Genomic DNA, 14086 nt, shown 5'->3' on the forward strand with positions numbered 1-14086 from the left:
TTTCGTTGTTTTCTGGCTTGAATTCGCAAAGAAGAGCACGAAATCTACAAAATCATGACTTTTTACCAAGATTCAACATCTGAATTGCAAGAAAACCGCAGAATTCTGCACGAAATCATCAAAATTCTTACAGAAAACCGCATATTTCGATGCAAAACGACGATTTCTCGCCAATTTTCGTTGTTTTCTGGCTTGAATTCGCAAAGAAGAGCACGAAATCTACAAAATCATGACTTTTTACCAAGATTCAACGGCTGAATTGCAAGAAAACAGCAGAATTCTGCACGAAATCATCAAAATTCTTACAGAAAACCGCATATTTCGATGCAAAACGACGATTTCTCGCCGATTTTCGTTGTTTTCTGGCATGAATTTGCAAAGAAGAGCACGAAATCTACAAAATCATGACTTTTTACCAAGATTCAACGGCTGAATTGCAAGAAAACAGCAGAATTCTGCACGAAATCATCAAAATTCTTAGAGAAAACCGCATATTTCGATGCAAAAGGACGATTTATTGCTGATTTTCGTTGTTTTCTATCTTGAATTCGCAAAGAAGAGCACGAAATATACAAAATCATGACTTTTTACCAAGATTCAACGGCTGAATTGCAAGTAAACAGCAGAATTCTGCACGAAATCGTCAAAATTCTTAGAGAAAACCGCATATTTCGATGCAAAACGACGATTTCTCGCCGATTTTCGTTGTTTTCTGGCTTTAATTCGCAAAGAAGAGCACGAAATCTACAAAATCATCACTTTTTACCAAGATTCAACGGTTGAATTGCAAGAAAACAGCAGAATTCTGCACGAAATCATCAAAATTCTTAGAGAAAACCGCATATTTCGATGCAAAACGACGATTTCTCGCCGATTTTCGTTGTTTTCTGGCTTGAATTCGCAAAGAAGAGCACGAAATCTTCAAAATCATCACTTTTTACCAAGATTCTACGGATGAATTGCAAGAAAACGGCAGAATTCTGCACGAAATCATCAAAATTCTTACAGAAATCCGCATATTTCGATGCAAAACGACAATTTCTCGCCGATTTTTGTTGTTTTCTGGCATGAATTTGCAAAGAAGAGCACGAAATCTACAAAATCATGACTTTTTACCAAGATTCAACGGCTGAATTGCAAGAAAACAGCAGAATTCTGCACGAAATCGTCAAAATTCTTAGAGAAAACCGCATATTTTGATGCAAAACGATGATTTCTCGCCGATTTTCGTTGTTTTCTGGCTTGAATTCGCAAAGATGAGCACGAAATCTACAAAATCATCACTTTTTACCAAGATTCAACGGCTGAATTGCAAGAAAACAGCAGAATTCTGCACGAAATCATCAAAATTCTTAGAGAAAACCGCATATTTCGATGCAAAACGACGATTTCTCGCCGATTTTCGTTGTTTTCTGGCTTGAATTCGCAAAGAAGAGCACGAAATCTACAAAATCATCACTTTTTACCAAGATTCAACGGCTGAATTGCAAGAAAAAAGCAGAATTCTGCACGAAATCATCAAAATTCTTAGAGAAAACCGCATATTTCGATGCAAAACGACGATTTCTCGCTGATTTTCGTTGTTTTCTATCTTGAATTCGCAAAGAAGAGCACGGAATCTACAAAATCATGACTTTTTACCAAGATTCAACGGCTGAATTGCAAGAAAACAGCAGAATTCTGCACGAAATCATCAAAATTCTTACAGAAAACCGCATATTTTGATGCAAAACGACGATTTCTCGCCGATTTTCGTTGTTTTCTGGCTTGAATTTGCAAAGAAGAGCACGAAATCTACAAAATCATGACTTTTTACCAAGACTCAACGGCTGAATTGCAAGAAAACAGCAGAATTCTGCACGAAATCATCAAAATTCTTACAGAAAACCGCATATTTCGATGCAAAACGACGATTTCTCGCCGATTTTCGTGGTTTTCTGGCTTGAGTTCGCAAAGAAGAGCACGAAATCTACAAAATCATGACTTTTTATTAAGATTCAACGGCTGAATTGCAAGAAAACAGCAGAATTCTGCACGAAATCATCAAAATTTTTACAGAAAACCGCATATTTCGATGCAAAACGACGATTTCTCGCCGATTTTCGTTGTTTTCTGGCTTGAATTCACAAAGAAGAGCACGAAATCTACAAAATCATGACTTTTTACCAAGATTCAACATCTGAATTGCAAGAAAACCGCAGAATTCTGCACGAAATCATCAAAATTCTTACAGAAAACCGCATATTGCGATGCAAAACGACGATTTCTCGCCGATTTTCGTTGTTTTCTGGCTTGAATTCGCAAAGAAGAGCACGAAATCTACAAAATCATGACTTTTTACCAAGATTCAACGGCTGAATCGCAAGAAAACAGCAGAATTCTGCACGAAATCATCAAAATTCTTACAGAAAACCGCATTTTTCGATGCAAAACAACGATTTCTCGCCGATTTTCGTTGTTATCTGGCTTGAATTCGCAAAGAAGAGCACGAAATCTACAAAATCATCACTTTTTACCAAGATTCAACGGCTGAATTGCAAGAAAACAGCAGAATTCTGCACAAAATCGTCAAAATTCTTAGAGAAAACCGCATATTTCGATGCAAAACGACGATTTCTCGCCGATTTTCGTTGTTTTCTGGCTTGAATTCGCAAAGAAGAGCACGAAATCTACAAAATCATCACATTTTACCAAGATTCTACGGCTGAATTGCAAGAAAACAGCAGAATTCTGCACGAAATCATCAAAATTCTTACAGAAAACCGCATATTTCGATGCAAAACGACGATTTCTGGCCGATTTTCGTTGTTTTCTGGCTTGAATTCGCAAAGAAGAGCACGAAATCTACAAAATCATGACTTTTTACCAAGATTCAACGGCGGAATTGCAAGAAAACAGCAGAATTCTGCACGAAATCATCAAAATTCTTACAGAAAACCGCATATTTCGATACAAAACAACGATTTCTCGCCGATTTTCGTTGTTTTCTGGCTTGAATTCGCAAAGAAGAGCACGAAATCTACAAAATCATCACTTTTTACCAAGATTCTACGGCTGAATTGCAAGAAAACAGCAGAATTCTGAACGAAATCATCAAAATTCTTACAGAAAACCGCATATTTCGATGCAAAACGACGATTTCTCGCCTATTTTCGTTGTTTTCTGGCTTGAGTTCGCAAAGAAGAGCACGAAATCTACAAAATCATGACTTTTTACCAAGATTCAACGGCTGAATTGCAAGAAAACAGCAGAATTCTGCACGAAATCATCAAAATTCTTAGAGAAAACTGCATATTTCGATGCAAAACAACGATTTCTCGCCGATTTTCGTTGTTTTCTATTTTGAATTCGCCAAGAAGAGCACGAAATCTACAAAATCATGACTTTTTACCAAGATTCAACGGCTGAATTGCAAGAAAACAGCAGAATTCTGCACGAAATCGTCAAAATTCTTAGAGAAAACCGCATATTTCGATGCAAAACGACGATTTCTCGCCGATTTTCGTTGTTTTCTGGCTTGAATTCGCAAAGAAGAGCACGAAATCTACAAAATCATCACTTTTTACCAAGATTCAACGGCTGAATTGCAAGAAAAAAGCAGAATTCTGCACGAAATCATCAAAATTCTTAGAGAAAACCGCATATTTCGATGCAAAACGACGATTTCTCGCTGATTTTCGTTGTTTTCTATCTTGAATTCGCAAAGAAGAGCACGGAATCTACAAAATCATGACTTTTTACCAAGATTCAACGGCTGAATTGCAAGAAAACAGCAGAATTCTGCACGAAATCATCAAAATTCTTACAGAAAACCGCATATTTTGATGCAAAACGACGATTTCTCGCCGATTTTCGTTGTTTTCTGGCTTGAATTTGCAAAGAAGAGCACGAAATCTACAAAATCATGACTTTTTACCAAGACTCAACGGCTGAATTGCAAGAAAACAGCAGAATTCTGCACGAAATCATCAAAATTCTTACAGAAAACCGCATATTTCGATGCAAAACGACGATTTCTCGCCGATTTTCGTGGTTTTCTGGCTTGAGTTCGCAAAGAAGAGCACGAAATCTACAAAATCATGACTTTTTATTAAGATTCAACGGCTGAATTGCAAGAAAACAGCAGAATTCTGCACGAAATCATCAAAATTTTTACAGAAAACCGCATATTTCGATGCAAAACGACGATTTCTCGCCGATTTTCGTTGTTTTCTGGCTTGAATTCGCAAAGAAGAGCACGAAATCTACAAAATCATGACTTTTTACCAAGATTCAACGGCTGAATCGCAAGAAAACAGCAGAATTCTGCACGAAATCATCAAAATTCTTACAGAAAACCGCATTTTTCGATGCAAAACAACGATTTCTCGCCGATTTTCGTTGTTATCTGGCTTGAATTCGCAAAGAAGAGCACGAAATCTACAAAATCATCACTTTTTACCAAGATTCAACGGCTGAATTGCAAGAAAACAGCAGAATTCTGCACGAAATCGTCAAAATTCTTAGAGAAAACCGCATATTTCGATGCAAAACGACGATTTCTCGCCGATTTTCGTTGTTTTCTGGCTTGAATTCGCAAAGAAGAGCACGAAATCTACAAAATCATCACTTTTTACCAAGATTCTACGGCTGAATTGCAAGAAAACAGCAGAATTCTGCACGAAATCATCAAAATTCTTACAGAAAACCGCATATTTCGATGCAAAACGACGATTTCTCGCCGATTTTCGTTGTTTTCTGGCTTGAATTCGCAAAGAAGAGCACGAAATCTACAAAATCATGACTTTTTACCAAGATTCAACGGCGGAATTGCAAGAAAACAGCAGAATTCTGCACGAAATCATCAAAATTCTTACAGAAAACCGCATATTTCGATACAAAACAACGATTTCTCGCCGATTTTCGTTGTTTTCTGGCTTGAATTCGCAAAGAAGAGCACGAAATCTACAAAATCATCACTTTTTACCAAGATTCTACGGCTGAATTGCAAGAAAACAGCAGAATTCTGAACGAAATCATCAAAATTCTTACAGAAAACCGCATATTTCGATGCAAAACGACGATTTCTCGCCTATTTTCGTTGTTTTCTGGCTTGAGTTCGCAAAGAAGAGCACGAAATCTACAAAATCATGACTTTTTACCAAGATTCAACGGCTGAATTGCAAGAAAACAGCAGAATTCTGCACGAAATCATCAAAATTCTTAGAGAAAACTGCATATTTCGATGCAAAACAACGATTTCTCGCCGATTTTCGTTGTTTTCTATTTTGAATTCGCCAAGAAGAGCACGAAATCTACAAAATCATGACTTTTTACCAAGATTCAACGGCTGAATTGCAAGAAAACAGCAGAATTCTGCACGAAATCGTCAAAATTCTTAGAGAAAACCGCATATTTCGATGCAAAACGACGATTTCTCGCCGATTTTCGTTGTTTTCTGGCTTGAATTTGCAAAGAAGAGCACGAAATCTACAAAATCATGACTTTTTACCAAGACTCAACGGCTGAATTGCAAGAAAACAGCAGAATTCTGCACGAAATCATCAAAATTCTTACAGAAAACCGCATATTTCGATGCAAAACGACGATTTCTCGCCGATTTTCGTGGTTTTCTGGCTTGAGTTCGCAAAGAAGAGCACGAAATCTACAAAATCATGACTTTTTATTAAGATTCAACGGCTGAATTGCAAGAAAACAGCAGAATTCTGCACGAAATCATCAAAATTTTTACAGAAAACCGCATATTTCGATGCAAAACGACGATTTCTCGCCGATTTTCGTTGTTTTCTGGCTTGAATTCGCAAAGAAGAGCACGAAATCTACAAAATCATGACTTTTTACCAAGATTCAACATCTGAATTGCAAGAAAACCGCAGAATTCTGCACGAAATCATCAAAATTCTTACAGAAAACCGCATATTTCGATGCAAAACGACGATTTCTCGCCGATTTTCGTTGTTTTCTGGCTTGAATTCGCAAAGAAGAGCACGAAATCTACAAAATCATGACTTTTTACCAAGATTCAACGGCTGAATCGCAAGAAAACAGCAGAATTCTGCACGAAATCATCAAAATTCTTACAGAAAACCGCATTTTTCGATGCAAAACAACGATTTCTCGCCGATTTTCGTTGTTATCTGGCTTGAATTCGCAAAGAAGAGCACGAAATCTACAAAATCATCACTTTTTACCAAGATTCAACGGCTGAATTGCAAGAAAACAGCAGAATTCTGCACGAAATCGTCAAAATTCTTAGAGAAAACCGCATATTTCGATGCAAAACGACGATTTCTCGCCGATTTTCGTTGTTTTCTGGCTTGAATTCGCAAAGAAGAGCACGAAATCTACAAAATCATCACTTTTTACCAAGATTCTACGGCTGAATTGCAAGAAAACAGCAGAATTCTGCACGAAATCATCAAAATTTTTACAGAAAACCGCATATTTCGATGCAAAACGACGATTTCTCGCCGATTTTCGTTGTTTTCTGGCTTGAATTCGCAAAGAAGAGCACGAAATCTACAAAATCATGACTTTTTACCAAGATTCAACGGCGGAATTGCAAGAAAACAGCAGAATTCTGCACGAAATCATCAAAATTCTTACAGAAAACCGCATATTTCGATACAAAACAACGATTTCTCGCCGATTTTCGTTGTTTTCTGGCTTGAATTCGCAAAGAAGAGCACGAAATCTACAAAATCATCACTTTTTACCAAGATTCTACGGCTGAATTGCAAGAAAACAGCAGAATTCTGAACGAAATCATCAAAATTCTTACAGAAAACCGCATATTTCGATGCAAAACGACGATTTCTCGCCTATTTTCGTTGTTTTCTGGCTTGAGTTCGCAAAGAAGAGCACGAAATCTACAAAATCATGACTTTTTACCAAGATTCAACGGCTGAATTGCAAGAAAACAGCAGAATTCTGCACGAAATCATCAAAATTCTTAGAGAAAACTGCATATTTCGATGCAAAACAACGATTTCTCGCCGATTTTCGTTGTTTTCTATTTTGAATTCGCCAAGAAGAGCACGAAATCTACAAAATCATGACTTTTTACCAAGATTCAACGGCTGAATTGCAAGAAAACAGCAGAATTCTGCACGAAATCGTCAAAATTCTTAGAGAAAACCGCATATTTCGATGCAAAACGACGATTTCTCGCCGATTTTCGTTGTTTTCTGGCTTGAATTCGCAAAGAAGAGCACGAAATCAACAAAATCATCACTTTTTACCAAGATTCAACGGCTGAATTGCAAGAAAACAGCAGAATTCTGCACGAAATCATCAAAATTCTTAGAGAAAACCGCATATTTCGATGCAAAACGACGATTTCTCGCCGATTTTCGTGGTTTTCTGGCTTGAGTTCGCAAAGAAGAGCACGAAATCTACAAAATCATGACTTTTTATTAAGATTCAACGGCTGAATTGCAAGAAAACAGCAGAATTCTGCACGAAATCATCAAAATTTTTACAGAAAACCGCATATTTCGATGCAAAACGACGATTTCTCGCCGATTTTCGTTGTTTTCTGGCTTGAATTCGCAAAGAAGAGCACGAAATCTACAAAATCATGACTTTTTACCAAGATTCAACATCTGAATTGCAAGAAAACCGCAGAATTCTGCACGAAATCATCAAAATTCTTACAGAAAACCGCATATTTCGATGCAAAACGACGATTTCTCGCCAATTTTCGTTGTTTTCTGGCTTGAATTTGCAAAGAAGAGCACGAAATCTACAAAATCATGACTTTTTACCAAGATTCAACGGCTGAATTGCAAGAAAACAGCAGAATTCTGCACAAAATCATCAAAATTCTTACAGAAAACCTCATATTTCGATGCAAAACGACGATTTCTCGCCGATTTTCGTTGTTTTCTGGCATGAATTTGCAAAGAACAGCACGAAATCTACATAATCATGACTTTTTACCAAGATTCAACAGCTGAATTGCAAGAAAACAGCAGAATTCTGCACGAAATCATCAAAATTCTTAGAGAAAACCGCATATTTCGATGCAAAACGACGATTTATTGCTGATTTTCGTTGTTTTCTATCTTGAATTCGCAAAGAAGAGCACGAAATATACAAAATCATGACTTTTTACCAAGATTCAACGGCTGAATTGCAAGTAAAGAGCAGAATTCTGCACGAAATCGTCAAAATTCTTAGAGAAAACCGCATATTTCGATGCAAAACGACGATTTCTCGCCGATTTTTGTTGTTTTCTGGCTTTAATTCGCAAAGAAGAGCACGAAATCTACAAAATCATCACTTTTTACCAAGATTCAACGGTTGAATTGCAAGAAAACAGCAGAATTCTGCACGAAATCATCAAAATTCTTAGAGAAAACCTCTTATTTTGATGCAAAACGACGATTTCTCGCCGATTTTCGTTGTTTTCTGGCTTGAATTCGCAAAGAAGAGCACGAAATCTACAAAATCATCACTTTTTACCAAGATTCAACGGCTGAATTGCAAGAAAACAGCAGAATTCTGCACGAAATCATCAAAATTCTTAGAGAAAACCGCATATTTCGATGCAAAACGACGATTTCTCGCTGATTTTCGTTGTTTTCTATCTTGAATTCGCAAAGAAGAGCACGGAATCTACAAAATCATGACTTTTTACCAAGATTCAACGGCTGAATTGCAATAAAACAGCAGAATTCTGCACGAAATCATCAAAATTCTTAGAGAAAACTGCATATTTCGATGCAAAACAACGATTTCTCGCCGATTTTCGTTGTTTTCTATCTTGAATTCGCCAAGAAGAGCACCAAATCTACAAAATCATGACTTTTTACCTAAATTCAACGGCTGAATTGCAAGAAAACAGCAGAATTCTGCACGAAATCATCAAAATTCTTACAGAAAACCGCATATTTCGATGCAAAACGACGATTTCTCGCCGATTTTCGTTGTTTTCTGGCATGAATTTGCAAAGAAGAGCACGAAATCTACAAAATCATGACTTTTTACCAAGATTCAATGGCTGAATTGCAAGAAAACAGCAGAACTCTGCACGAAATCATCAAAATTCTTAGAGAAAACTGCATATTTCGATGCAAAACAACTATTTCTCGCCGATTTTCGTTGTTTTCTATCTTGAATTCGCCAAGAAGAGCACGAAATCTACAAAATCATGACTTTTTACCTAGATTCAACAGCTGAATTGCAAGAAAACAGCAGAATTCTGCACGAAATCGTCAAAATTCTTAGAGAAAACCGCATATTTCGATGCAAAACGACGATTTCTCGCCGATTTTCGTTGTTTTCTGGCTTGAATTCGCAAAGAAGAGCACGAAATCTACAAAATTATCACTTTTTACCAAGATTCAACGGGTGAATTGCAAGAAAACAGCAGAATTCTGCACGAAATCATCAAAATTCTTAGAGAAAACCGCATATTTCGATGCAAAACGACGATTTCTCGCCGATTTTCGTTGTTTTCTGGCTTGAATTCGCGCAAAGAAGAGCACGAAATCTACAAAATCATGACTTTTTACCAAGATTCAACGGCTAAATTGCAAGAAAACAGCAGAATTCTGCACGAAATCATCAAAATTCTTAGAGAAAACTGCATATTTCGATGCAAAACAACGATTTCTCGCCGATTTTCGTTGTTTTCTATCTTGAATTCGCCAAGAAGAGCACCAAATCTACAAAATCATGACTTTTTACCTAAATTCAACGGCTGAATTGCAAGAAAACAGCAGAATTCTGCACGAAATCATCAAAATTCTTACAGAAAACCGCATATTTCGATGCAAAACAACGATTTCTCGCCGATTTTCGTTGTTTTCTATCTTGAATTCGCCAAGAAGAGCACCAAATCTACAAAATCATGACTTTTTACCAAGATTCAACGGCTGAATTGCAAGAAAACAGCAGAATTCTGCACGAAATCGTCAAAATTCTTAGAGAAAACCGCATATTTCGATGCAAAACGACGATTTCTCGCCGATTTTCGTTGTTTTCTGGCTTGAATTCGCAAAGAAGAGCACGAAATCAACAAAATCATCACTTTTTACCAAGATTCAACGGCTGAATCGCAAGAAAACAGCAGAATTCTGCACGAAATCATCAAAATTCTTACAGAAAACCGCATTTTTCGATGCAAAACAACGATTTCTCGCCGATTTTCGTTGTTATCTGGCTTGAATTCGCAAAGAAGAGCACGAAATCTACAAAATCATCACTTTTTACCAAGATTCAACGGCTGAATTGCAAGAAAACAGCAGAATTCTGCACGAAATCGTCAAAATTCTTAGAGAAAACCGCATATTTCGATGCAAAACGACGATTTCTCGCCGATTTTCGTTGTTTTCTGGCTTGAATTCGCAAAGAAGAGCACGAAATCTACAAAATCATCACTTTTTACCAAGATTCTACGGCTGAATTGCAAGAAAACAGCAGAATTCTGCACGAAATCATCAAAATTCTTACAGAAAACCGCATATTTCGATGCAAAACGACGATTTCTCGCCGATTTTCGTTGTTTTCTGGCTTGAATTCGCAAAGAAGAGCACGAAATCTACAAAATCATGACTTTTTACCAAGATTCAACGGCGGAATTGCAAGAAAACAGCAGAATTCTGCACGAAATCATCAAAATTCTTACAGAAAACCGCATATTTCGATACAAAACAACGATTTCTCGCCGATTTTCGTTGTTTTCTGGCTTGAATTCGCAAAGAAGAGCACGAAATCTACAAAATCATCACTTTTTACCAAGATTCTACGGCTGAATTGCAAGAAAACAGCAGAATTCTGAACGAAATCATCAAAATTCTTCCAGAAAACCGCATATTTCGATGCAAAACGACGATTTCTCGCCTATTTTCGTTGTTTTCTGGCTTGAGTTCGCAAAGAAGAGCACGAAATCTACAAAATCATGACTTTTTACCAAGATTCAACGGCTGAATTGCAAGAAAACAGCAGAATTCTGCACGAAATCATCAAAATTCTTAGAGAAAACTGCATATTTCGATGCAAAACAACGATTTCTCGCCGATTTTCGTTGTTTTCTATTTTGAATTCGCCAAGAAGAGCACGAAATCTACAAAATCATGACTTTTTACCAAGATTCAACGGCTGAATTGCAAGAAAACAGCAGAATTCTGCACGAAATCGTCAAAATTCTTAGAGAAAACCGCATATTTCGATGCAAAACGACGATTTCTCGCCGATTTTCGTTGTTTTCTGGCTTGAATTCGCAAAGAAGAGCACGAAATCAACAAAATCATCACTTTTTACCAAGATTCAACGGCTGAATTGCAAGAAAACAGCAGAATTCTGCACGAAATCATCAAAATTCTTAGAGAAAACCGCATATTTCGATGCAAAACGACGATTTCTCGCCGATTTTCGTGGTTTTCTGGCTTGAGTTCGCAAAGAAGAGCACGAAATCTACAAAATCATGACTTTTTATTAAGATTCAACGGCTGAATTGCAAGAAAACAGCAGAATTCTGCACGAAATCATCAAAATTTTTACAGAAAACCGCATATTTCGATGCAAAACGACGATTTCTCGCCGATTTTCGTTGTTTTCTGGCTTGAATTCGCAAAGAAGAGCACGAAATCTACAAAACCATGACTTTTTACCAAGATTCAACATCTGAATTGCAAGAAAACCGCAGAATTCTGCACGAAATCATCAAAATTCTTACAGAAAACCGCATATTTCGATGCAAAACGACGATTTCTCGCCAATTTTCGTTGTTTTCTGGCTTGAATTCGCAAAGAAGAGCACGAAATCTACAAAATCATGACTTTTTACCAAGATTCAACGGCTGAATTGCAAGAAAACAGCAGAATTCTGCACAAAATCATCAAAATTCTTACAGAAAACCTCATATTTCGATGCAAAACGACGATTTCTCGCCGATTTTCGTTGTTTTCTGGCATGAATTTGCAAAGAACAGCACGAAATCTACATAATCATGACTTTTTACCAAGATTCAACAGCTGAATTGCAAGAAAACAGCAGAATTCTGCACGAAATCATCAAAATTCTTAGAGAAAACCGCATATTTCGATGCAAAACGACGATTTATTGCTGATTTTCGTTGTTTTCTATCTTGAATTCGCAAAGAAGAGCACGAAATATACAAAATCATGACCTTTTACCAAGATTCAACGGCTGAATTGCAAGTAAACAGCAGAATTCTAACAAAAATCAGCGAGAAATCGTCGTTTTGCATCGAAATATGCGGTTTTCTCTAAGAATTTTGATGATTTCGTGCAGAATTCTGCTGTTTTCTTGCAATTCAGCCGTTGAATCTTGGTAAAAAGTGATGATTTTGTAGATTTCGTGCTCTTCTTTGAGAATTCAAGCCAGAAAACATCGAAAATCGGCGAGAAATCGTCGTTTTGCATCGAAATATGCGGTTTTCTCTAAGAATTTTGATGATTTCGTGCAGAATTCTGCTGTTTTCTTGCAATTCAGCCGTTGAATCTTGGTAAAAAGTCATGATTTTGTAGACTTCGTGCTCTTCTTTGCGAATTCATGCCAGAAAACAACGAAAATCGGCGAGAAATCATCGTTTTGCATCGAAATATGCGGTTTTCTGTAAGAATTTTGATGATTTCGTGCAGAATTCTGCTGTTTTCTTGCAATTCAGCCGTTGAATCTTGGTAAAAAGTCATGATTTTGTAGATTTCGTGCTCTTCTTTGCGAATTCAAGCCAGAAAACAACGAAAATCGGCGAGAAATCGTCGTTTTGCATCGAAATATGCGGTTTTCTGTAAGAATTTTGATGATTTCGTGCAGAATTCTGCTGTTTTCTTGCAATTCAGCCGTTGAATCTAGGTAAAAAGTCATGATTTTGTAGATTTCGTGCTCTTCTTGGCGAATTCAAGATAGAAAACAACGAAAATCGGCGAGAAATCGTTGTTTTCCATCGAAATATGCAGTTTTCTCTAAGAATTTTGATGATTTCGTGCAGAATTCTGCTGTTTTCTTGCAATTCAGCCGTTGAATCTTGGTAAAAAGTCATGATTTTGTAGATTTCGTGCTCTTTTTTGCGAATTCAAGCCAGAAAACAACGAAAATCGGCGAGAAATCGTCGTTTTGCATCGAAATATGCGGTTTTCTGTGAGAATTATGATGATTTCGTGCAGAATTCTGCTGTTTGCTTGCAATTCAGCCGTTGAATCTTGGTAAAAAGTCATGATTTTGTAGATTTCGTGCTCTTCTTTGCGAATTCAAGCCAGAAAACAACGAGAATCGGCGAGAAATCGTCGTTTTGCATCGAAATATGCGGTTTTCTGTAAGAATTTTGATGATTTCGTGCAGAATTCTGCTGTTTTCTTGCAATTCAGCCGTTGAATCTTGGTAAAAAGTCATGATTTTGTAGATTTCGTGCTCTTCTTTGCAAATTCAAGCCAGAAAACAACGAAAATCGGTGAGAAATCGTCGTTTTGCATCAAAATATGCGGTTTTCTCTAAGAATTTTGATGATTTCGTGCAGAATTCTGCTGTTTTCTTGCAATTCAGCCGTTGAATCTTGGTGAAAAGTGATGATTTTGTAGATTTCGTGCTCTTCTTTGCGAATTCAAGCCAGAAAACAACGAAAATCGGCGAGAAATCGTCGTTTTGCATCAAAATATGCGGTTTTCTGTAAGAATTTTGATGATTTCGTGCAGAATTCTGCTGTTTTCTTGCAATTCAGCCGTTGAATCTTGGTAAAAAGTCATGATTTTTTAGATTTCGTGCTCTTCTTTGCGAATTCAAGCCAGAAAACAACGAAAATCGGCGAGAAATCGTCGTTTTGCATCGAAATATGCGGTTTTCTCTAAGAATTTTGACGATTTCGTGCAGAATTCCGCTGTTTTCTTGCAATTCAGCCGTTGAATCTTGGTAAAAAGTCATGATTTTGTAGATTTCGTGCTCTTCTTTGCAAATTCATGCCAGAAAACAACGAAAATCGGCGAGAAATCGTTGTTTTGCATCGAAATATGCGGTTTTCTGTAAGAATTTTGATGATTTCGTGCAGAATTCTGCTGTTTTCTTGCAATTCAGCCGTTGAATCTTGGTAAAAATTCATGATTTTGTAGATCTCGTGCTCTTC

This window comes from Gnatocerus cornutus, unplaced genomic scaffold, assembly GCF_029298725.1.
Source record: "Gnatocerus cornutus isolate USDA-ARS CGAHR unplaced genomic scaffold, icGnaCorn1.1 ctg00000021.1, whole genome shotgun sequence".
Taxonomy (NCBI): domain Eukaryota; kingdom Metazoa; phylum Arthropoda; class Insecta; order Coleoptera; family Tenebrionidae; genus Gnatocerus; species Gnatocerus cornutus.